The sequence below is a fragment of the Bos indicus x Bos taurus genome, chromosome 6 (genome assembly GCF_003369695.1).
Source record: "Bos indicus x Bos taurus breed Angus x Brahman F1 hybrid chromosome 6, Bos_hybrid_MaternalHap_v2.0, whole genome shotgun sequence".
Lineage (NCBI taxonomy): Eukaryota > Metazoa > Chordata > Mammalia > Artiodactyla > Bovidae > Bos > Bos indicus x Bos taurus.
Genome location: NC_040081.1, coordinates 51,458,779 through 51,483,587, shown reverse-complemented (window position 1 = coordinate 51,483,587; position 24,809 = coordinate 51,458,779). Strand labels below are relative to the sequence as shown.

The 24,809-nt window shown below is 37.5% G+C and overlaps 1 pseudogene; it reads left to right on the top strand.

Annotated features, from left to right (window-relative positions):
* The first annotated feature begins 782 nt into the window (after window positions 1-782).
* LOC113894708 lies at window positions 783-1,240 on the top strand (annotated as a pseudogene).
* The last annotated feature ends 23,569 nt before the right edge of the window (window positions 1,241-24,809 follow it).

The following is a 24,809-nucleotide window of genomic DNA, read 5'->3' as shown; positions in this document are numbered from 1 at the left end:
TTTTGGTTTTGTTAATAATCTTTTAGAAGACAGTCTATATGATTGATATAATTTTAAGGATCATGAAAAAAGGAAGTTAACTATATATATTTCTTCATTATACAGTTGAAGAAACTGAAACTCATCAAAATAAAATGCTTTGATCCTGGTCATCAGTTAGTGAATGACAGACATCATATGGTATATATTTGGATTGAGGGGAAAAAATCTATATATAAAATAGATTTATATTTATATATATATATATGTATATATGTTTACATATTCATATATTCATCTCTAGAAGTTTCATTTCTATTTCAATATTTACAAATATAGGCATCTGTGTGTTCAGTCGCTCAGTTGTGCCCACCCCTTTGCAACCTCATGGACTAGAGCCCACCAGGCTCCTCTGTTCATGGGATTTCCTAGGCAAAAATACTGAAGTGGGTGGCGATTTCCTACTCCATAGGCATCTACATAGGGCTAATATGACTGTGGCTCAGATCATGAACTCCTTATTGTCAAATTCAGACTTAAAGAAAGTAGGGAAAACCACTAGATAATTCAGGTATGACCTAAATCAAATCCCTTATGATTATACAGTAGAAGTGAGAAATAGATTTAAGGGACTAGATTTGATAGATACAGTGCCTGATGAACTATGGACAGAGGTTCGTGACATTATACAGGAAATAGGGATCAAGACCATCCCCATGGAAAAGAAATGCAAAAAAGCAAAATGGTGGTTTTGTTGGTGTTCTGCTTTTTGGCTGTGTTTTGCCCTTGTGCGTGACTGGGAGATGCCGGGCGAAGGCAAACAGGGCGGTAAGGCGCGCGCGAAAGCGAAGTCGCGCTGTTGCGCGCGGGTTTGCAGTTTCCTGTGGGCCGAGTGCATCGGCTGCTCCGTAAAGGTAACTATTCTGAGCGTGTGGGTGCTGGCGCGCCTGTCTATCTGGCAGCCGTGTTGGAGTACCTGACGGCTGAGATCCTGGAGCTGGCGGGCAACGCGGCGCGCGACAACAAGAAGACGCGTATTATCCCACGCCATCTGCAGTTAGCCATCCGTAACGACGAAGAGCTCAACAAGCTGCTGGGTCGCGTGACCATTGCGCAGGGCGGTGTCCTGCCTAATATCCAGGCCATGCTGCTGCCCAAGAAAACGGAGAGTCACCACAAGGCCAAGGGCAAGTGAGGCGGCGGAGGCGGGCCGGAAACGGTCGTGCTCCCCGGGGGCCCCCTGACACCAAAGGCTCTTTTCAGAGCCAAAAAAAAAAAAAGCAAAATGGTTGTCTGGGGAGGCCTTAAAAATAGCTGTGAAAAGAAGAGAAGTAAAGAGCAAAGGAGAAAAGGAAAGATATAAGCATCTGAATGCAGAGTTCCAAAGAAGAGCAAGAAGAGATAAGAAAGCCTTCCTCAGCAATCAGTGGCAAGAAATAGAGGAAAACAACAGAATGGGAAAGACTAGAGGTCTCTTCAAGAAAATTAAAGATACCAAGGGAACATTTCATGCAGAGATGGGCTCAATAAAGGACAGAAATGGTATGGACCTAACAGAAGCAGAAGATATTAAGAAGAGGTGGCAGGAATACACAGAAAAACTGTACAAAAAAGAACTTTATGACCCAGATAATCATGATGGTGTGATTACTGACCTAGAGCCAGACATCCGGGAATGTGAAGTCAAGTGGGCCTTAGAAAGCATCCTTACGAACAAAGCTAGTGTAGGTGATAGAATTCCAGTTGAGCTATTTCAAATCCTGAAAGATGATGCTGAGAAAGGGCTGCACTCAATGTGCTGGCAAATTTGGAAAACTCAGCAGTGGTCACAGGACTGGAAAAGGTCAGTTTTCCTTCCAATCCCAAAGAAAGGCAATGCCAAGGAATGCTCAAACTACTGCACAATTGCACTCATTTCACACACTAGTAAAGTAATAGTCAAAATTCTCCAAGCCAGGCTTCAGCAGTAGGTGAACTTTTTAGGAAAGGCAGAGGAACCAGAGATCAAATTGCCAACATCCGCTGGATCATCGAAAAATCAAAGGAGTTCCAGAAAAACATCTATTTCTGCTTCACTGACTATGCCAAAGCCTTTGACTCTGTGGATCACAATAATCTGTGGAAAATTCTTCAAGAGATGGGCATACCATATCACCTGACCTGCCGCTTGAGAAACTTATATGCAGGTCAGGAGGCAATAGTTAGAACTGGACATGGAACAACAGACTGGTTTCAAATAGAAAAAGGAGTACATCAAGGCTGTATATTGTCACCCTGCTTATTTAACTTATATGCAGAGTACATCATGAGAAATGCTGGGCTGGAAGAAGCACAGTTGGAATCAAGATTGCAGGGAGAACTATCAATAACCTCAGATATGCAGATGACACCACCCTTCTGGCAGAAAGTGAAGAGGAATTAAAAAGCTTCTTGATGAAAGTGAAAGAGGAGAGTGAAAAAGTTGGTTTAAAGCTCAACATTCAGAAAATGAAGATCATGGCATCTGGTCCCATCACTTCATGGGAAATAGATGGGGAAACAGTGGAAACAGTGGCAGACTTTATTTTGGGGGGCTCCAAAATCACTGCAGATGGTGATTGCAGCCATAAAATTAAAAGATGCTTACTCCTTGGAAGGAAAGTTATGACCAACCTTGAGAGCATATTAAAAAGCAGAGACATTACTTTGCCAACAAGGGTCTGTCTAGTCAAGGCTGTTGTTTTTTCCAGTAGTCATGTATGGATGTGAGAGTTGGACTGTGAAGAAAGCTGAGTGCTGAAGAATTGATGATTTTGAACTGTGGTGTTGGACTCTTGAAAGTCCCTTGGACTGCAAGGAGATCCAACCAGTTCATCCTAAAGGAGATCAGTCCTGGGTATTCATTGGAAGTACAAAGACTCTGATGCTGGGAGGGATTGGGGGCAAGAGGAGAAGGGGACGACAGAGGATGAGATGGCTGGATGTCATCACTGACTCGATGGACGTGAGTCGTGGTGAACTCCGGGAGTTGGTGATGGACAGGGAGGCCTGGTGTGCTGTGATTCATGGGGTCGCAAATAGTCGGACACGACTGAGCAACTTATCTGATCTAATCTGATCTGATGCTGAAGCTGAAACTCCAGTACTTTGGCCACCTCATGTGAAGAGTTGACTCATTGGAAAAGACCCTGATGCTGGGAGGGATTGGAGGCAGGAGGAGAAGGGGATGACAGAGGATGAGATGGATGGATGGCATCACAGACTTGATGCACATGAGTTTGACTGAAATCCGGGAGTTGGTGATTGACAGGGAGGCCTGGCATGCTGCTCAGTCGGACACGACTGAGAGACTGAACTGAACTGAACTGAACTGATGTATCCTGTCATCATATTATACACATTATAATAGATGTAATGCAATCATATAGATGCAAAATAGGAAAAATATAAATATAAGAGCTGAGAGAATTATTCAATTACTTAAAAAATATGATATACTGTGTTTTATGACATAAATACAAATAGCAATATGTAAGAGCTATGCTAAGGTCTATTAGGATAGTATAGTAGCTTCCCACTATGTTGCTTTTAAATTATTTAACTTGCAGTTGAACATCTGCAGCTTTAAATCATGATCCACAAAATATAGAAAGTATGCATTTCCAATTTTTGGTTTCCAATGTGTTAGTAATATCATTTTAAAATGTATTTTATATTTTCTTAGCATGAAATAGCTCTCTTTACTTTTATAATTTGGAATTTTGTGAAGTTTATATTCTATTGATATTTTTCTAATTATGTAAAGGGAAATAGTTTCCATTAATATATTTTTTTTAATTAGTAAAACATATTTTCACTTTTGTTCTTTCATAGGTAGTAGTTTTATCCTGGAATGAACACGGTTCTGATGTCTATTCTATTCAACTCTATCTGCTTAACAAACTGCCCCAAATTTATTGATTTAAAACAACTACTTTATTTTAGCTCAGATTTTGGAAGGCCAGGGATTCAGGCAGAGTTCAGCAAAGTGATTCTTCTGTTCCCCATGGCATTGGGGTCACAGTGTTACATGGTCAAAGACTGAGCTGTTCTCTGGATTTTATGACACTCACACACTTGCCTGATTCTTAAGGCGGGATAAGTTAGATGCCTATTCCTCTTAGATCTCGGGGCTCTCAAAGGGCCTCTCCAACAAGGCAATTGGAAGTTTAAGTGATGGCTCTGGTATCCAAGAATAAGTGTTCTAAGAGCAGAATGTAAGAATGGCCAATCTCTTGAGATCTAGGGCTAGAAACTAACACAGCATCTCTTTCGCTGGTCAAGAAGTCAAAGTCGCAAAGCCCAGATTCAAGGGGAAGGACATGGAGTTTGTCTCTCATAGAAGACAAAGGAAAGAATATGTGGCTTTTTAAAAAAAAATATCAGTGTCAGTTAGCATCTTCAAAGGCTAACTAGCTTTTAACATTGACTCTTGGATTGATAACTGAAAGAATTGCTTTGAATAAAACTAAAGGTCTCCTGTGAATTTTGTCTTAGTTGTAATTTCAGTCTTTCTAAGAAAATGAGCCTTTGTCTTTACTCTTTTATTAAGGTGAAATTTTGCAACAGCTAATATTGGGATAGGTGGTGTAAAGAAATAAAGTTACCTGCACAGTGAGTTAAGTTAAAGATTGTCTTATTTAGATGAATATTTATCTCCACTATTAATGTACAAACAATAAAAAAACTGATTCACAAAAAAAAGCAAAAAGAAACTTCATTTTTCAGATTTTAGTTGCTTAATTAATGAAAAGAGTATAATAGATTAACTACGTGGAATTATGGTGAAAATTAAATGAAAGTATGTCATGATGGTGTGATCACCAACCTAGAGCCAGACAGCCTGGAATGCAAAGTCAAGTGGGCCTTATTAAACATCACTACAAACAAAGCTAGCGGAGGTGATGGAATTCCAGTTGAGCTATTTCAAATTCTAAAAGATGATGCTGTGAAAGTGCTGCACTCAGTATGCCAGAAAATTTGGAAAACTCAGCAGTGGCCACAGGACTGGAAAATGCCAGTTTTAATTCCAATCTGAAAGAAAGGCAATGCCAAAGAATTTTCAAGCTACCACACAATTGCATTCATCTCACACGCTAGTAAAGTAGTGCTCAAAATTCTCCAAGCCTGTCTTCAACAATACATGAACCGTGAATTTCCAGATGTTCAAGCTGGTTTTAGAAAAGGCAGAGGAACCAGAGAGCAAATTGCCAACATCCTCTGGATCATTGAAAAAGGGAGAGAGTTCCAGAAAAACATCTATTTCTGCTTTAGTGACAATGCCATAGTCTTTGTGTGGACTGCAACAAACTGTGGAAAATTCTGAAAGAGATGGGAATACCAGACCACCTGACCTGCTCTTTAGAAATCCGTATACAGGTCAGAAAGCAACAGTTAGAACTGGACATGGAACAACAGACTGATTCCAAATAGGGAAAGGAGTATATCAAGGCTGTATATTGTCTCTCTGCTTGTTTAACTTATATGCAGAGTACATCATGAGAAATGTTGGGCTGGGTGATGTACAAGTTAAAATCAAGATTGCCAGGAGAAATATCAATAACCTCATATATGCAGATGATACCACTCTTATGGCAAAAAGCAAAGAAGAACTAAAGAGCCTTTTGATGAAAGTGAAAGAGAAGAGTGAAAAAGTTGGCTTAAAACTCAATATTCAGGAAACTAAGATCATGGCATCTGGTCCCATCACTTCATGGCAAATATATTGGGAAAAATATATTGGAAACAGTGAAAGATTTTATTTTCTTGAACTCCAAAATCACTGTGGATACTGATTGAAGCCATGAAATTAAAAGACCCTTGCTCCTTGTTTGACAAGCTATGACCAATATAGACAGCATATTAAAAAGCAGAGACATTACTTTGCCAACAAAGTTTCGTCTAGTCAAAGCTATGGTTTTTCCAGTGGTCATGTATGGATGTGAGAGTTGGACTATAAAGAAAGCTGAGCACCGAAGAATTGATGCTTTTGGACTGTGGTGTTGGAGAAGAATCTTCAGAGTCCCTTGGACGGCAAGGAGATCCAATCAGTCTATCCTTATGGAAGGACTGATGCTGAAGCTGAAACTCCAATACTTTGGCCACCTGATGGAAAGAACTGACTCAATTGAAAAGACCCTGATGCTGGGAAAGATTGAAGGCAGGAGGAGAAGGGGACAACAGAGGATGAGATGGCTGGATGGCATCACCGACTCTATGGATGTGAGTTTGAGTAAACTTTGGGAGTTGGCAATGGACAGGGAGGCCTGGCATACTGCTGTCTATGGGGTCACAATGAGTCGGACACGACTGAGTGGCTGAACTGAACTGAAATACAGCAAAGCATCCTCTCATCATGTTAAATGCTTAACAATCTTTATAACTCTGTCCTTATAATGATATTATCGTATCTCTTTTGCCTTTCCTGGAATTCTACAAGTACATGAAATATTGATGTTGTTAATACAACTTTGTTTTTACTCTTATGTTGGTATACTACTCTACTGTGTAAAGAGAGTGGCCAGAAAATGATTTCAATAGTGAAATATTCTATGAAAAACATGGACAAAATAACTTTAAATAAAATTAAAATATAATTCTGTATACTGAGATTAAGAAGTAGTTACAATGTCTAAGGTGTTTTTTTTGTTTTGTTTTGTTTTGTTTTATGCTTTTTTGTTTGTTTGTTTGTTTTACCTATAGTAAACTTAGTTATGAGACAAGGACAAGATGATGTCTCTCAGTTCAGTTCAGTCGCTCAGTCATGTCTGACTGTCTGCGACCCCATGAATCGCAGCACGCCAGGCCTCCCTGTCCATCACCAACTCCCGGAGTTCATTCAAACTCATGTGCATCGAGTTGGTGATGCCATCCAGCCATCTCATTCTCTGTCATCCCCTTCTCCTCCTGCCCCCAATCCCTCCCAGCATCAGGGTCTTTTCCAATGAGTCAACTCTTCGCATGAGGTGGCCAAAGTACTGGAGTTTCAGCTTCAGCATCAGTCCTTCCAATGAACACCCAGGACTGATCTCCTTTAGGATGGACTGGTTGGATCTCCTTGCAGTCCAAGGGACTCTCAAGAGTAATAGGAAATTGAATTATCTATTGAGACCTCAGGAATGTGAATACTAATGGACATAAGACATTATCTAAGCTAAACTTATTAAAATATATTTAATACAGATAGCTCAAATAGTTCAATGTGGATATAAACCACACAAAATTATCTTAAATCAAACTAAAATATATATCATACCTCTCCTAAAATAGGCTAAGTGCCTTTAAGTGTACTAGTACTAGTTGACATAGGAATTGAAAAGTTCATGTAATATAATGACTTGAGATGAGAGCTGTTATATTCTCTGTTATATTTTTTCTAACCAGCTTAGGGGAAATTAAATTTACAAGACAAGATTTACATCTGTGAGTTTATCATTCTGCTATACAATTAAGATTGCAGATATCCTCTCTCTTCTTATTAAATCCTGTAAATGTGCCCCGAGGCTATTGCAAAGGGAATATCCACAAAATGAGATCAAGAAATACATAAATAAGAAATGTGATTTTAGTATTCATTACTTATGATTTCCAAAGTGTGCATGAGAATGAACAGAACATTTTTATTCCTTCTGCTTTACTAATATTGACCTAGCAGAATGTTTTCAGTACAACAGTGTGATGCCAGGGATTGTAGGAAAAAAGAAATATAGAGATCATTGACCCTAGACTTTCATTATACAGATGAAAAACAAATAGGTAAATAGAAACAAGCGAACAAACAAAATCTTGAGAAAAAGAAAATGCATCTTGAAAATTCAAAGATACAGAGCTGAAACTTTGAATATTGTATGAATACATGAATGTATATCATTTTTAACTTTAGAATTTTCTTTACTAATTCATTGCTAATGCTAATTCTGAAATGCAATTTATTAAGAACCTTACAACATACATTCTAATATTATATACTGTCTTTAATCTCACTCTGATGACCTGATTGATAACCTTTTGTGATCTATATTTTCATGAGAACTAAGGTTTTTACACGTATTAAGTATATCTAAATGTATTTTTCTCTCACAATTTACAATGACAGAATCACCTTGTTCCTAAAACAATTTCTCTTCTGGTTGTAAGACAAAATTGGAATTGAACATTCAGATAATTTAATGTACCATTCAAATAATACAAATTTGAAAAGAAAACAATAATCCTAGAAATCCCAGAGCCATAAAATGTAATCAGAAGCATGTTTTTAGGGAATTTTTAAATCAAAATAACTTGCATGATATTTTAACATATTGTGATTAAATATACAGGATTATGAATAAGATAATTTGAATCATAACTTCTTATCTCTTTTGATGCTGAACAATTATTTAGCCTAGTTAATCTTTCATTTAATCATTTATTTTGCAGTTATATCCATCTCATGAGATTATATGTTTGGTGTATGTTTGTATATGTACATATGTGAGAGAGGGAGAGAGAGGGAGACAGATGACAAAGGAAGACAGACTGAAATTGATTGCTTTGTGGTAAGAACTCCCTAAGGTTTGAGCAGGCACGATGTTATAATGGTTTAGTTTGGTTGCAGTTGAGTGAGCAAGCGTTTGAATCTTGTATTCATCACACTAGAGCAGGATACAACTGTAAAGAGAAAAAATAATAATTCCTTGAATCTGTTTTCTTGTGAGAAAAATAGACATAATTATTTTACATATCTATGAACCATGTAACTTTTGTTGTTTTTTAGTCACCAAGTCATGTCTGACTGTGATCCTATGGACTGTAGCCCACAAGGCTCCTCTCTCCATGGGGTTCCCTATCCTAGAATACTGGAGCAGGTTGCCGCTTTCTTCTCCAGGGCATCTTCCTGACCGAGGGATTGAACCTGCTTTGGCAGGCAGATTAAGTTTTTATGAGGCTTTAAAACAGGCTTCTTATTTTGAGATGGGCTCAAAAAAGTTGATGTGTTCCAACATTACTCCGTGTTGAGAGATGAAACTTCCCTCGTGATCCAGTGGTTGAGAATCTACCTGCCAATGCAGGGGGATACAGTTTTGATCCCTGGTCTGGGAAGATCCCACATACCATAGGGCAACAAGCCCAAGGGTCATAACTCCTGAGCCTGTGTGCTGCAACCTACTGAAGTCTGTGCACCCTGGAGCCTGGGCTCTGCAGCAAAGAGAAGTCATGGCAATGAAAAACCTGTGCATGACAATTAAGAGGAACCCCACTCGCTCAACTAGAGAAAGCCCACATGCAGCAACAAAGACCCGGCACAGCCAAAAATGCTCATTTTTAAAATAATTAAAATAGAAAATAAATGGGAGGTATCTCAGAGCCAAAACTCTCAGCATGCTTTATAGATATTTAATTTGTTTAATTTCATTCTTTCTCAAATATAGTTTCTTCTATTGGGAACTAGGCATTTATCACAAAGTATAATTCTTTCTCTCTGTTACTACTTATAAATGTTATCTGGATATACAAATATGTGTAGAATTTGTAGCCATATTCCAAAACAATATTTAAATTAATATTCATCACATTGAGGAAAATGAATGCCCTTCGGTTCAAGCACCATATTTGCATGAAGTACCACTCATTATAATTATAGTTTATTCACAGAGAACATTAAGATGTTTACATTATTAAATTAAAAAGGTCATTTTTATTTTTAAGTTTTTGCTTTAGTTACAGAAGTTAATGCAGTTTGTAGAATGAAAAGAATGGAAACTGAAAATCTTGTGGAGTTTTGAAGCAATATATGGAATTATGGGAGATTAATATATGGATATTCATCTCTGTTTGGCCTGTTGAAATTGTGATGCATGTAACTCAGATGCAGGGAACACTTATTCATCCATTCAGCAGGCATGAATCAATGCCTATTATGTTCTAGGCATTTTTCCAAATACTGAAAAACAAGAAAGAAAAAGATTCAGCACCTGTTCTGAAGTTTTCACAGATTTTGAAGGAAACTGATGCAGAGGCAAGTGTGATGAGAAGTTAGGGACAAAGGTCATGTGAAAAGCCCTTCTGAGTTTACTTCGCCAACTCTGCTTAAACTCTGCAGAACAAAGGTCTGATTTTGCAACTATAGTCACTTTGCAAGTGGCACTTGGCAGTCAGATTGTTTCTGAACACAATTGAATGGAGAAGAGAATTTTATTTAAAACAAAAAACTGAGGGTCAGGAAAACTCTCCACAGATTAACAGTAAACGAAGTATCTCATCTTTGCCTCTGAGCTCCCCTCTGCATGTGGTAGACATGGTGGAATCGAGAGGTACACTGCTGTCATGAGAACAGCAGACTTCCAGACTCACTGTGCTACTACCTAGGACTGGAAATGTACATATCTCTTATGTTAAATATAATGGGCTCTTCCTAGTATCTTTCACAGAAATGTTTTATACATTGTGACATTAATATTTATTCTCTGTGTCTCGATTTGTAAGGCTTTATTTTTATGCGTCAAATTGAAAGAGCGAACCTAATGAATTAATTGGGTTATCAAGAAGATTAAGTAGTATCTTTTAAATTTCTGTAACGTTTTTGGTAATAAAATATTTTCCCCTCCATGGATTGTATTCAAATAAAGGGAATGTTGGAGAGATACAATATTCCCTATTTTAATTACTACTTCCTCTTTGAAGTATTAGATCTATTTATGTTTTTGACGTCATTAGAGAAGTGGGACCATATTATTTGTTCTAGAGCCTTATTCAGCTGAAGTGAAGTGAAAGTTGCTCAGTTGTGTCTGTTTGCGACCCCGTGGAATTATCTAGGCCAGAATAATCCAGTCCATGGAATTATCCAGGCCAGAATACTGGAGTGGGTAGCCTTTCCTTTCTCCAGGAGAATGTCCCAACCCAGGTATCGAATCCAGGTCTCCCACATGGCAGGCAGATTCTTTACCAGCTGAGCCACAAGAATATTGAAGTGGGTAGCCTATCCCTTCTCCATCAGATCTTCCTGACCCAGAAATCCAACTGGGGTCTCCTGCATTGCAGGTGGATTCTTTACTAACCGAGCTATCAGGGAAGCCCATTTATTCAGTTAAATAATGGGAAATGTTTAAGAGAGTTAACATGCCATTTTTATTTAGGGTTGTATATTCATTTTTTTTTTAATCCAAGATTTATTGAGAGCCAAAATTCTTAATATCAAGAATCAACAAAGGAGAGCAACAGTAACAAAAATCCCTGCCTTCTTAAAGTCAATAGCGAGGAGAAGAGGGCATAGATGAAAAGTCAAATAAAATGTTTAGTAAATTGCATAGAGATACTTAAGAAGCAGAAAAAATAAAATAAATATTGAAGCAGAAAAAGTGAGCAGAATTTGTCCAGGGTGACTGCAACTTATCCAAAAAAAGAAAGAAAGAAAGAAAGATTTAGATAAGAGTCCCCGATCAACATGACAACATTTGGGATCTACAGGAAGTGAGAGACAGACTAGGACCACTGCATGTAGTGGAAACTGCAAGTGCAGTGACCCAGAAGTAGGTGCCTGCTGTACTCTTAAGAAACAGCTAAGCAGACTGGGAGAGAAGAAAAATGAGTAAGAGGGAAAAAAATAAGAGATGTCCTTAGAAAGTTAACAGATGAGGGTTGAGGGCACAGATGTTGTTAAGCTTTGAAGGTTTTTGATTTTCACTAAGTGAAATTTGAAAAATTCACTCAAAGCAAGACTTTGAGTGAATGTCTAGCATAATCTAAGCAAATTTCTAGCATAAATCTAAGTAAACCAGATCATTGCAGTTGTAATCTCATGTATAGAGTCCAGTCATCATGCAGCAAGAAGCAAGAGAAGAAACAGGAAGACAGTCAGGAGCTTAATGCAAGCACTAAGACAAGTACTGATGGTCACAGGAATCGAGGTGAGTTATATATATAGTTGGAAATGAAAGGAGAGCAAGGTTTTTGATTGCTTAGATCGAGGGAGAGAGAAAAGGAGGTAAAGACCAATTTTAGGGTTTGGAAACTGCTCATCAGAAAGAATGATGTTGTCATTTACTGAGAGGAGGGTACAGGATTGAGGTCAAAGATCAGGAACTCAATTTTGGTATTATTAAAAGTAAGATGTTATCAAGCATTTAAATAGATGGATAGAGAAACCTGTCAGACAACAGTCCATGGGGTCACAGAGAGTTGTACACGACAGAGCAACCAACCCACACACATTAAGTAAACGTATGTACTCTTCTGAAAGGAAAGTTAGTAATGCAGGAGAAAGAGGCAGAACATTTCTGGGGCAATGTTTAGAGGCTCTGTGAGATGATGAGGTTTAATGTACTGTTAAAAATATGACAACACACCTTCAAAGTGGAGTTGCTTTGCTAAACCTCGGGTCACCAATATTAACACTCAGTTGTGACTGTCAAGGGCTTCTCAGGTGTTGCTAGTGGTAAAGAACCCGCCTGCCAATGCAGGAGAAGTAAAAATGTGGGTTTGATCTCTGGGTCAGGAAGATCCCCTGGAGGAGGGCATGGCAACCCACTCCAGTATTCTTGCCTGGATAATCCCAAGGACAGAGGAGCCTGGCAGTCTACAGTCCATTGGATCCAAAGAGGCAGACGTGACTGAGGCAACTTAGCACGGGCACAGGTCACCAGCAGAGACTTGACTTTGCCATTTGACTCTCCCAGAAATAAAATCTTAAACCTGTTGTCAGGGGAGTGTGTAATTTCCTTGATTCTGTCTCATTGTAACAAAAAATTGAGGTGATGGATGGACCAGCATTACAGCCCTCAGACAGACCAGTGTTACAGCTCAGTTTTATTTAGGAAGTAAAGGAAAATACATTCTCGAGGTGTGAGGGCATGCCAATCCAAAAGAAGTGAAGAGAAGAGAGGCCCCAGGCCAATTTTGGCTCCTATTTTTATGTTTTTTCTCCTCCCCCTGGGCCCACCCTATGTAAGTCGGGCTAGCCAGAAGTGCTGTTTGTTTTACCTGAAGTCTTCACTTGGATCCTCAGACCTTCCTTTGTTCTATTTTTGCTGGCCTTTCCCTTCCTTGTCTTTTAGCCACCTCCATTCTGGACTCCTTTTTCCTATTCTAACTACCTAACACTGTCAATCAGGAATCCCTTGATAAGCACTAGTTAGGTCATCTGCCTGAATAACACCTGGAATCTCTTAGTGGAGAGTAACCTTCCAATATCCAATCTGCCTTCTCCCTAATATAGCTTCCTTGCTTCCATTCCCATCTGCCTGTAAAAGCTCTTCATTTTGTACAGTTTCTCAGAGCTTCTTTCTATTTGCTAGATGGGCTGCTGCCTGATCTGAATCAATTTTTACTCAAATAAACTTGGAATATTTGTAATACAACGTCGTTTATCTTTTAACAGTTCACATTGAAAGTTTGGGCCTAGCTAGATTTTCATCCATAAGAACAGAACAGCATTTATACAAGTGTCGGCACAAGGGGACTTCCCAGTGGTGCAGTGGTAAAGAATTGACTTGCCAAAGTAGGAGATGCTGGAGGTATGGGTTTGATCCCTGGGACAGGAAGATCACCTGGAGTAGGAAATGGGAACCCATTCCAGTTTATTTTTCCTGGAAAATTCTGTGGACAGTGGAGCCTGATGGGCTATAGCCCAGGGGATTGCAGAGAGTCAGATACGACTAGGCACGACAAGGCTGAGCACAAGTGCAAGTAGGTAGAAATTCTTTTCTATTTATTTTACTTTTCTCATTAAACTAGGAAGTACAGCTACTAGGTGAGATGAAGAAAGGAATGAGATGGTAAATAGCTGGGGAAGGAGAGAAATCAAGAAATAAATGTCTAAGAAATGGGGGGAGTGAATTCAGTAAGAAACAAGAGCATGCTTACTCCTCAATGGTAAGAGCACATTTGAGATAAATGAACAAGAGTATAAAGCGAGACCAGATGTATACATGCAACAAGGAGCTTAGATGAACAGTTAAATAGAGCTGAAGTTTGGTGATAGGAATACAATGAAGTTTGAGAGAGGCCATGGAGTTAATTTCATAGAGAAAGGAGTGACTGAAATGACTGACTGTGGAATTTAACTATGATTTTTAATCAATTCTGAAGAAGCACTTAGTGATTCCTTTTGATGTGTTCAATATTGTGCCCTGATAGAAATATAAGAACATAATGTTTTCAAATATCCATTTAAGACTTGTTCTGTGCTTGGAAGAACTAATTTCTGGTAGTCAAACCAAAATACAATAGAATTTTCACTGAAGAATAGAAAATATATTAAATAAAATTATAGTTAAAATATTGGATAACTATAAAAAATAACTACAATTATATATAATGTATTAAATAATTTCAATAAAACCTTTTTAGTATACTAGAATTTATATTGTGCTTTATAATATTGATAAATTCTATATAATTGTATGATAAATTCATTCACTCATTCATTTCATAAATAAATACTGATTTCTCACATTATGCTAAGCAAATCTATTGTAACTATTTTTTTTACTGCTATAACAGATAAATGACCATAAACAATCTCTGAAAACAATACAAATTTATTATCTGACAGTTCTGTATGTCAGAAGTCTAAGAGAGGTCTCACCAAGCTAAAATTAAGGTGTCAGTAGGCCTGAATTTCTTTATGGAGACTTTAGGGAAGAATCCATTTCTTTTGCTTTTTTCCAGCTTGTAGAAGCATTTCTTGGCTCTTAGCCCCTTACTCCATTATTAAGTCCAGAAAGAGCATATACTTCTGGCCTTTCCTTGATAGCCAGATCTCTCTTTGTCTGAATACAGCCTGCAAAGTTTCTCCACCTTTAAGGACTCATGTGACTAGAATTAGCCCTTTTGGATAATCTCCCATCTCAGTGCCATTAACCTTAATCAAATTTGCAAATTCCCTTTATCCATTTAAGGCAAAATAGTCCCACATTCCAGGAATTAGAATGTGAACACCTGTAGACAGGGGTGCCTTATTCTGTTTACCATAACAATGGAGATACTGTTCTACTTCTGTGGAATTTGCATTTCCACAGGTGAGAATATTCCTATGTAGTGATTCCCATTAATTTATGTGATCAAGTCATGGGCCATAGCACTTGTATGTTAATCTTGTGGTTTTATTAATATAATTCAAAAAGTGGTGAAAACTGACTGTGATGCTATGTTAATGACAAGAAGCTATCACTCATTAATATCTATGTAGGGAAAACCAGAACATCAATAACTGCTTTAGGTGATGGTCATAATATTCAATCTCACTAGTCATTCTCTTATGTCATAATTAATGAAGATTTTGAGGTTTCTTTTTGGAGAGATTCATAGAAGGAAATGGCAACCCACTCCAGTATTCTTGCCTGGAGAATCCCAGGGATGGGGGAACCTGGTTGGCTGCCATCTATGGGGCTGCACAGAGTCGGACACGACTGAATCAACTTAGCAGCAGAAGCAGCAGCAGCAGCAATAGTGTCTAAGTGGGAAGAAGTGAAGAATTCTTATGGTAGACCACACCCATCGCACAAAGAGGGATGCTGAGGGACATGTGACCTGAAGATTAGTGAATTACAGTAAGCGTAAGGACACCAGTACATCAAGGAACAGGCTAACTTTCATCACAGAACCAGCATAGACAAATGGGGAAATCCTATGTGAGACAGGACTTTCTTAGAAGACTATGGCATTTCTTGTTTTCTCGAAAGATTCCTTTTCTGTACGCACTGAGAGAGGAAAGTTCAGTTTATTATTTTATTCTCTAATTTCACCCCCTTGTCAGGTGTTCTCTCATTTCCCTAAGCCCCTGAACTTGTGCTCCCTTTGGCAGCACATCTCCTAAGCCCCTGATTTGAGGAATTTTCAATGCCTTTCAGAGACAAGTGAAAGTGAAGTCGCTCATTCGTGTCTGACTTAGCGACCCCATGGACTGTAGCCCACCAGGCTCCTCCATCCATGGGATTTTCCAGGCAAGAGTACTGGAGTGGGGTGCCATTGCCTTCTCCGTTTAAGGTCCTGAGAAACAGGATTTCATGTGCTACTTCACAAGTTTTCAAGAAGAGTCTTGGGAAGAAAACTGAAACCTACCTACCTGACTTTAAATCCCACCTGCACACCCAGACCAGCTCTCCATTCCCCCACCTTCTCTGAGGGCCAGAACATGAGCTAATCTGCATCTTAGCTCTTAACACTGACAAGTTCACATCAAATAAACAATTGGACTAAGTATTTTTTGATTACAGGCAATAATGACTTTAAATTTGAGAGAAGGGAAAGATCTAAATTAGAGATAACTCATCTTTTTATTGGAGAAGGCAATGGCACCCCACTATAGTACTCTTGCCTGGAAAATTCCATGGATGGAGGAGCCTGGTAGGCTGCAGTCCATGGGGTCGTGAAGAGTAGAACACGACTGAGCGACTTCACGTTCACTTTTCACTTTCATGCATTGGAGAAGGAAATGGCAACCCACTCCAGTGTTCTTGCCTGGAGAATCCGAGGGATGGGGAGCCTGGTAGGCTGCCATCTATGGGGTTGTACAGAGTTGGACACGACTGAAGCGACTTAGCAGCAGCAGCATCTTTTTATGCTCAAGCCTGTGTTAATTTGAACACTTTTTCTTTATGGTCTGTTGAAAGGAGTGGGTATAGAACTTCATCAGATAGAAGATTCATTTTCATTATGTTGAAGGGTTTTCTATGTTGCTTAACCTTAGAAAAGTTATGTTTGTCTGCTGTGGAATACCTCAGCACATCTGTAAGGAACTTTGGCAAGCACATTTGTCTTCATCAACAGAGACAGCAACAGTCTAGTGCTTTGTCTCCAAGTTCTATCATCTCTCTTTCTGCTTTTTCTGCACCATATTACACAGAGCTGTTGTTCAAGAACTTTCAGATATGCCCAGTGATTTGGGCTGACTCAAGCCAATTTAATTTTGACGACCCTTACTTAATAATGGTGGTAGCCAAAGTGAAAGCTGAGTAAGAGTCAATTGCTTTCCTAAAATCTCACAAAATAAATTCTGCTTTGTATAAAACATTAATTAAACAAATATTTACTATGAAAAATATCATTATAGCTTGTTCAATAAAGATGATGAAATTCTATCTTTTTGTTTTTCAAGTTCTCCCACTACACTTTTAATGAAAAAGTTTGTGTCAGATACTATAATATTTTGGAAGCAGGATTTAGTTAACAGAATGAGGAAACTAGAATCCTATGAATCAATAGCTAGATCGAGACTCATGTTTGGATAAACCCTTTGCATTATCTCTAGGCATTGCACCTTTAGGCTTGCTGTAAATGCAAGACTAAAGGGTGTCTCTAAAATAAATAAATGTGTCTCTATAAATATAAATAAATAAATAAATGGCTAATCCACATGGTACTGTGCTGTGCTGTTCTCAGTCCCATCTGTCTCTTTGCAACCCCATGTAGTCTAGCCCACCAGGCTCCTCTGTCCATGGAATTATCCAGACAGGAATACTGGAGTGGGTTGCCTTTTCCTATGCGGGAGGATCTTCCTAACCCAGAAATCGAACCTGTGTCTCTCATGCCTCCTGCACTGTAAGCAGATTCTTTACCACGGCATCACCAGGGAAGCCCTAATTCACATGTCTTGAACACCATGAACACCTGTTCCTAAAATCTGTTATAATAATTTATAAGCTTCAGGTAACACAAATAAAAACCAATTTCTAAACTGTACTATAAAAATTAACAAAGCTTTGGTGCTAAAAATAGTTGAAACATGTATAATACTACCTTTGGAAGTGTGACCTGTCTTACTGAGGACTAGCTGACTTCCCAGAAAGTGTATAAATTTCTGATTAGAGCAAATGATAGTTGTGGCAGTATATATACACACATAACCACAGATACACACACACACCCACAAATATACTGATGTATTTTAAAATAAATTACAAGCAGCTTAGCATCCCTTAGCATTCAATATCTAGTCATAAAAGAATCATGGTGTATAACAATCTTCACTGCAGATGGAAGTCTAATAAACATTATGAGATCACAAATTCATTTTAAATTTTGATTTAGTTCAGATGAATTAGAAGCATTCAAAGAGAGATACTTTCTTTTCCTGCACAACTCCCCCTTCTCTTATTTCCTTCCTTCCTTAAGATTTATGCAATGCTTACTCTATACCTGATTCCATGTTTGGGGAATCTGAGGGTAAAATAGGATTATTATTTCCCTGGAGGACTTTGAGTCAAGGAAATTGATACAAACAAAATATTTTATAAGCATTCAAAACTTATCATTAGCAATATAAAGTATTTTGAGAGAATCTAACTTTGCTTATAAATTCCAAGTAACTCTTCATTATGTAGTTGACACTGGAAAAAATCTTGAAAAATGGGTAGGCAGTGAAATAATTCTATATAACAGGGATTATATATGCAAAAGCACAAAAATTCGAGTCTGGTACATTTAGGAAAGCACAAAATAGTTCAAGATGTTTGTTGTAAAATGTAAGAAAATGTCAAGGAGCAAACTAGAAAGGTAAACCACAGGCACTATTTCTGTGTTTAAGGTTCATATCCTACTGTCTCATTGATATTTCATTTGGATATATAGTCATGTCCTCAAACTTAGCATGTGTAGAATTGAGTGCTTCCTGTGATACTTTCCCTCTCATAAAATACCTTTAGTCTTGTTGGTGGCTCAGACTCACAGTTAGAGTCCTCCTCTTGACTTCTCTGTCTCTTAAAAGCATATATGTTACATCTGTCAGGCATCAAATTTGCCAACTTTTCTTTGACTAATTTCCCGCTTTCATATTTGTCCCAACTTCTTTCAGTTGTTGACACAGGGGTCAAAAACAATTCAGTTCATATTACTTCTATATTTGAAATTTGATAATGCTTTCTTTTATTACTCAGGAAAAAGGTCAAGCTCTTGCACTAACTTGTGAGGTACTCCTCAGTGTATTAAGCTTTATCTTTGATCAGTGATATGAAAATTCTTCCTATTCAGACATCCCCTCAAATTAAAGACTTTAAAAACACTTCTAAATTCCACTGCTTCCTGTGTATACCACTGCTGCTGCTGCTGCTAAGTCACTTCAGTCGTATCTGACTCTGTGCGACCCCATAGACAGCAGCCCACCAGGCTCCCCTGTCCCTGGAATTCTCCAGGCAAGAACACTAGAGTGGGTTGCCATTTCCTTCTCCAATGTGTGAAAGTGAAAAGTGAAAGTGAAGTCGCTCAGTCGTGTCCGATTCTTCGCAACTCCATGGACTGCAGCCTACCAGGCTCCTCCGTCCATTGGATTTTCCAGGCAAGAGTACTGGAGTAGGGTGCCATTGCCTTCTCCGGCATACACCACAAGAATCTCTAATAACAGGTCCAGTCTCATATATGCATATAACATTTGATTAGTAACCCATCTCTTTCATACTCCACCTTTGCAGTTTCCTGTTTTCCTATGTAAAGCCAGTATGCATAAATTACTCCAGTCAATAACCAGTATACTTCATTTTTCTATTTTCTTTCTTCTCCTCTTCTCATCCTAACTTTCTAGAAATCCTGTCCTTACTGCTTAAAAGTCCTTCTGCTTTCACTGACATTCTTATAATTGAAAACACCATCCTTCTGTGATTTAGTCAAATGGTCTCCTAACAAGCTCCGCTCCTGTTTTAACTTGAATCAGTCACTGCATAGAAGACAGAAAGAATTCTTGAGGGTTTAAATCAGATAATATCATTCTAAGCTTTATAGTAATATAAAGGTCCTCATTACCTTTAAAATAAACGCAAGACTCTTTATTTTGATCTGTAAATTCTAATATAATCAGTTTCTGCCTTACTTCATTCTCATTTCATGTGTTGTCCTCTTTCTCACTGTGCACCAACCATGTTGACTATGTTTTATGGAAAAAAATAAACACAAAACAAACAAAAAATTGACACTTTTTAAATACTTAGATCTATTTTACTGTCAGTGATTGGGAAAAAAATGAGGCCACTGTTTTTAAGAAAGCTGGAATAAAGATTATTTCTATTTTGAGAAATGCTTTATTTGAATCACATGCACTCAGTAGCCTCTATTCAACATGTATAAACCACTCAGAAAGACTCATCTCTAAGCAGAAGGTGCTTTCACTGTGATAAATCCTCAACACATAGAAGCAGCACAGATAAAATATACCAGCAAAGTTTTCACATTAAAAGATAAGCATGTTCTTTAAATGGTAAAAATTGAAGAGAGGAAAATATATCTATGTATCTTATAACAGAAGGGTAACTTTTCCCCCATTAATTAAGGATAAACATTCATGTCAAGCCCTCATCATGAAATACCCTAATTATAATTATTACTGGCTTTTTCTGGTTGATCATAACTATTATTACAGATATTTCATGAAAAAGAAGATGGAGTTAGGAGGCCACTGACTACAAATGTATATTTTTTAAGTAGAAAATTGAGAAAACCCTGATAAATCCATTATATTTGGGAGTTTGGAACAGTCCCAAAACCCCTTGGATGATGAAACTCCACATTTGATACTGAAATCATGAGGCCATGGAAGAAGTTAAACTTTCAGCTTGGGCACTGGCATTGTTAGGAAGTGATATTTAATAATTTTACTGATGGGAACATTCTGGTGGCACAGAAAACATCTAGGTAAGTAGAGAAACTTCATATGATTTCCTTGTAAAATATTATTTTAAACTTCTGAAATTCAATAAATATCAGGAGCATCTGAAGAACTTTAAGTTGAATTATATGACAATGTAATTAATATTTGTCACAAAATAGGAATTTTCTAAACTAACACTATTTTACTTTAACATTTTTCTGTCATCATAATTAAGGGATAATTATCATACACTTAAGGGAATCATAATTTTTAATACATCTAAAATCTCTCTCCCTCTTTCTTTTAATGTTTTATTGAATAAATGAAGACGCTAAAAACACATTTTAATTCAGCACTCTTTATTTCTTCATTGTTTCTATCTTTGAATTCTTTTGCTCTTAGGGTAGTTAGGTTTAAAAATTTCTTTTTTAGTGAGGCTTTGTCTACCACCTTTTAAAAAAACAGTGACAACTTTTGTGTTACTGAAGGTTTCAAATTGTTGGTTAGATTTAGTACCAACTTGTAATGTTTTAATTGGAAGCTAGGCTTATTTTATACTTAATTGGGAATTTTGCAACTATGGTGTTTCAAGAACATTTAAAAATTGGTTACACACTTTCTCTCTCTCTCTTTTTTTTCTTTTTCTCAGAATACAATTAGATCTTCTTTGGAAGTAATGTTGATATTCAGAAGTTCAGATTCATAAACAAAATGGAAGCAGTAAAGGAAAATATTCATAATTAACCAAGACAATCTTATTGCTTTATTTAGTTTAAGTGAACTTCAGACAGGTTTCTTCCTAACAATAGACCCTTGACTCCCCTTTTCTTGGAGAATTTACCTTGAAAAACTTGCTAAGGTAATTTTTTTTTTTTTTTCCTGCACTTTTAAGATATAAATTCTTTTAAAAGCCTCTGGCCAGTTTTACAACTCAGGAAGATCTTTTTCAAGGATCAGGGAACCATCCCTTTGAAAAGTAAACATTAAGTAAGATAGTGCTCTATTCTCCCAGTGTCTGTGGGAGGGTAGAAGCCTAACTTCCACAAGAGTCCATTAGTAAACACAGATGATCTAATCACATTGACCAAACTCCTCAGTGATGTTCTCCAGTACTTTTCTGAGAGGTCACCTCAGTGCTTAAAAGCTCCCCTGCTTTTTGTTTGAGAAGCATTGAATTTAATCTCTCTACCCAATTGCAATAGCCTACACCCCTGTTGCAATAGTCTTGAATAAAATCTTCCTTGCCTGTTTAACTCTATCTGACATAATGTTGTTGTTTTGTTGAGCTGATTGGTTTTTTGGACACAATCATAGGTCAGATGATGCTTCCTATTGAAATATGACTCCAAAGTGAGTTCCTTAGCCCAATTTCAGGCAATTAAGACCTGTTTGAGCAAAGCTTCTGTGTGGCTGTACTTTTTTATGGTTGAATAAGTCTTATGCTTATGATCTCTACATTTATGAGTACAAATTTTTGCTCAAGGCCTTTATATATGAATAATATGCCCTTTTAGAAATTTCAAGAGTGATAAAAGACTAAAATGAATTCCCTCAATAGTGTCAATAAACCGAGGTTAAAAATGAATGTTGTAACTGGGAATCGTCTACATTTGCTTTTGCTTTGCAGATCACTGCTCAAGCTAGTAGGTGATCAGCTCTGTTGTTGATGTGATGAACTTGTTAGTTGAACAAGTTAGTTGGAACTTGCTTACACAGCATTTAGAAGAAAGGTGTTTTCATCCTAGGTTTAATAAAACTCAAAGTGAAAGTTAGTTCAGCCTAATTATTCTGGAAAACTTTTCTTTGGAAGATCAAGTATTATATAATTGTGAATATCTGATTTATCTCTTTTTAAAATTTAGTTGAGTATTTTCCATTTTAAAGCATCATGTTCAACTCCATTTCTGTACTTTTATATTTAATATTTAAATTAAATTATTACTATTTTTGTTCAGTCACAAAGTTATGTCCAGTTGTTTGTAACCCCACGGGCTGTAGCATGCCAGGCTTCCCTGTCCTTCACTATCTCCCAGAATTTGCTCAAACTCATGTCCATTGAGTCAGTGGTGCCATCTCACCCTCTGTCATCCCCTTCTCCTCCTGCCCTCAATCTTTCCCAGCTTTGGGTCTTTGCATCAGGTGGCCAAAGTATTAGAGCTCCACCTTGAGCATCAATCCTTCCAATGAATATTAAGGGTTGATTTCCTTTAGGATTGACTGGTTTGATCTCCTTGCTATCCAAGGAACTCTCAAGAGTTTTCTCCAGCAACACAGTTCAAAAACATTAGTTCTTCCATGCCCAGCCTTCTTTATGATTCAGCTCGCACATTTGTACATGACTACTGGAAAAACCATAGCTTTGACTATACAAACATTTTCAGCAAAGTGATGTCTCTGTTTTTTAATATACTGTCTAGGTTTGTCATAGCTTTTCTTCCAAGGAGCAAGTGTCTTTTAATTTCGTGGCTTCAGTGATTACTGTTATGAAGAACTAAAGGCAAAAGATATGACTTGCAGGTATATTTTCATCTATATAGTAATAAATGCTGTTAAAATTGTGGAAAGAATGACCATATCTAATTAAAAAACAGATATGCTGTAGGCCAATGGATTATCTGTTTATCATGAAAAGTAAATGTTAATTTATTCTCGGAACTGACTGGTCTATCTTTAGAAGTTGAAAAACTGCTCAAAAAGTGAAGAAAAAGCATTTCTTCTGGAAGTCTTCTCTACTTATGCAATCAGAGGATATTTAAGGACACTATTGCATATCTAGAAACTAGAAATTCTTAACAAGTCTTCTGTAAACTTCAGCAGATGGACTGCTCACTCATCTGGAAAACTGGTGGTTATGTTTTCTTTTTCTTCATCTCAATAGGATTGATAATTTTCTGATCCTAATTTTCTAAAGTGTTTCAATATTCTTATTTATAAATGTATAGTTCATCTTATACTATGACAGTACTATAATGCTGAAGTGCAGGTAAACACATTTGATATTTTCAAGGAACATCTTCCATATTTTATCATATTTAGGTAATGCAACATTCACAGTTTGCAATGATGATGCCAGTTTTAATGTTTTTGTACATCTTCTGGAAAAAAATTATTTTAGTACAAAGAATGCAAGTGACAGATATATAAATTTATGGTCAATAAATGAAAGCCATTATAAGTCTCACCTGTGATAAGTTGACATCACTTTAGATAAAATAATATGTATTTGTGGAATTTGGAGATGGTTCTGACTGATTGGGCTATAAATTCCTCACAGCTATCTGAAAAACTGACTGTGAATATGGAGAATTTAAGAGTTACAGACTATTTTTGGTTATTTGAAAACCAATACAGCCTCAAAAGGACTAGCCAGGTGGTGCTAGTGGTAAAGAACCTGCCTGCCAATAGAGGAGACATGAAAGACTTGGGTTCAATCCCTGGGTCAGGAAGATCCCCTGGAGGATGGCGTGGCTACACATTCTAGGGTTCTTGCCTGGAGAATCCCACAGACAGAAGAGCCTGGTAGGCTACAGTCTATAAGATTGCAAAGAGTTGGACATGAATGAAGCAACTTAGCAAGCAAGTAAGCAACAGCCTCAAAGATTTAGCAAAATTTTTCACAAAATATATTTTGTGTAGGCAAAAATCTAGGTTTTTAATAGTGTCAAAATTCTGGCTCAGCAAAGTTAAAAATTTACTTCATTAAAATATTACATATTCTGTAACTTGTCTGGATGTGTATGAGCAGAGATAGTTAACATTTAGTCTATTGTGAGCTCTTTCTCCCCAAATATAAGGATTTCTACCACAAGCAGTTTAGAATACATAAAGAAAGTTGATTCACAATCATTAAAAAAAGGTTTTCTATTTTGTTAAGTAAATGTACTCCTTATTATTTTATATTGTTGAATATACATTTAACACATAGTAAATGCCCAGAGTGCTGACATCTCAGCACCAAGAACCTTAGAAAGCTTTAAATATTAGGATGGGATGAAGGGACTGAGCTTCAGTGATATGGTATGTGTTACATGAAAGTAAATAAAGATGCTGCTGCTGCTGCTGCTAAGTCGCTTCAGTCGTGTCTGACTCTGTGTGACCCCATAGACGGCAGCCCACCAGGCTCCCCCGTCCCTGGGATTCTCCAGGCAAGAACACTGGAGTGGGTTTCCATTTCCTTCTCCAATGCATGAAAACAAAAAGTGAAAGTGAAGTCGCTCAGTCGTGTCGGACTCTTAGCGACCCCATGGACTGCAGTCCACCA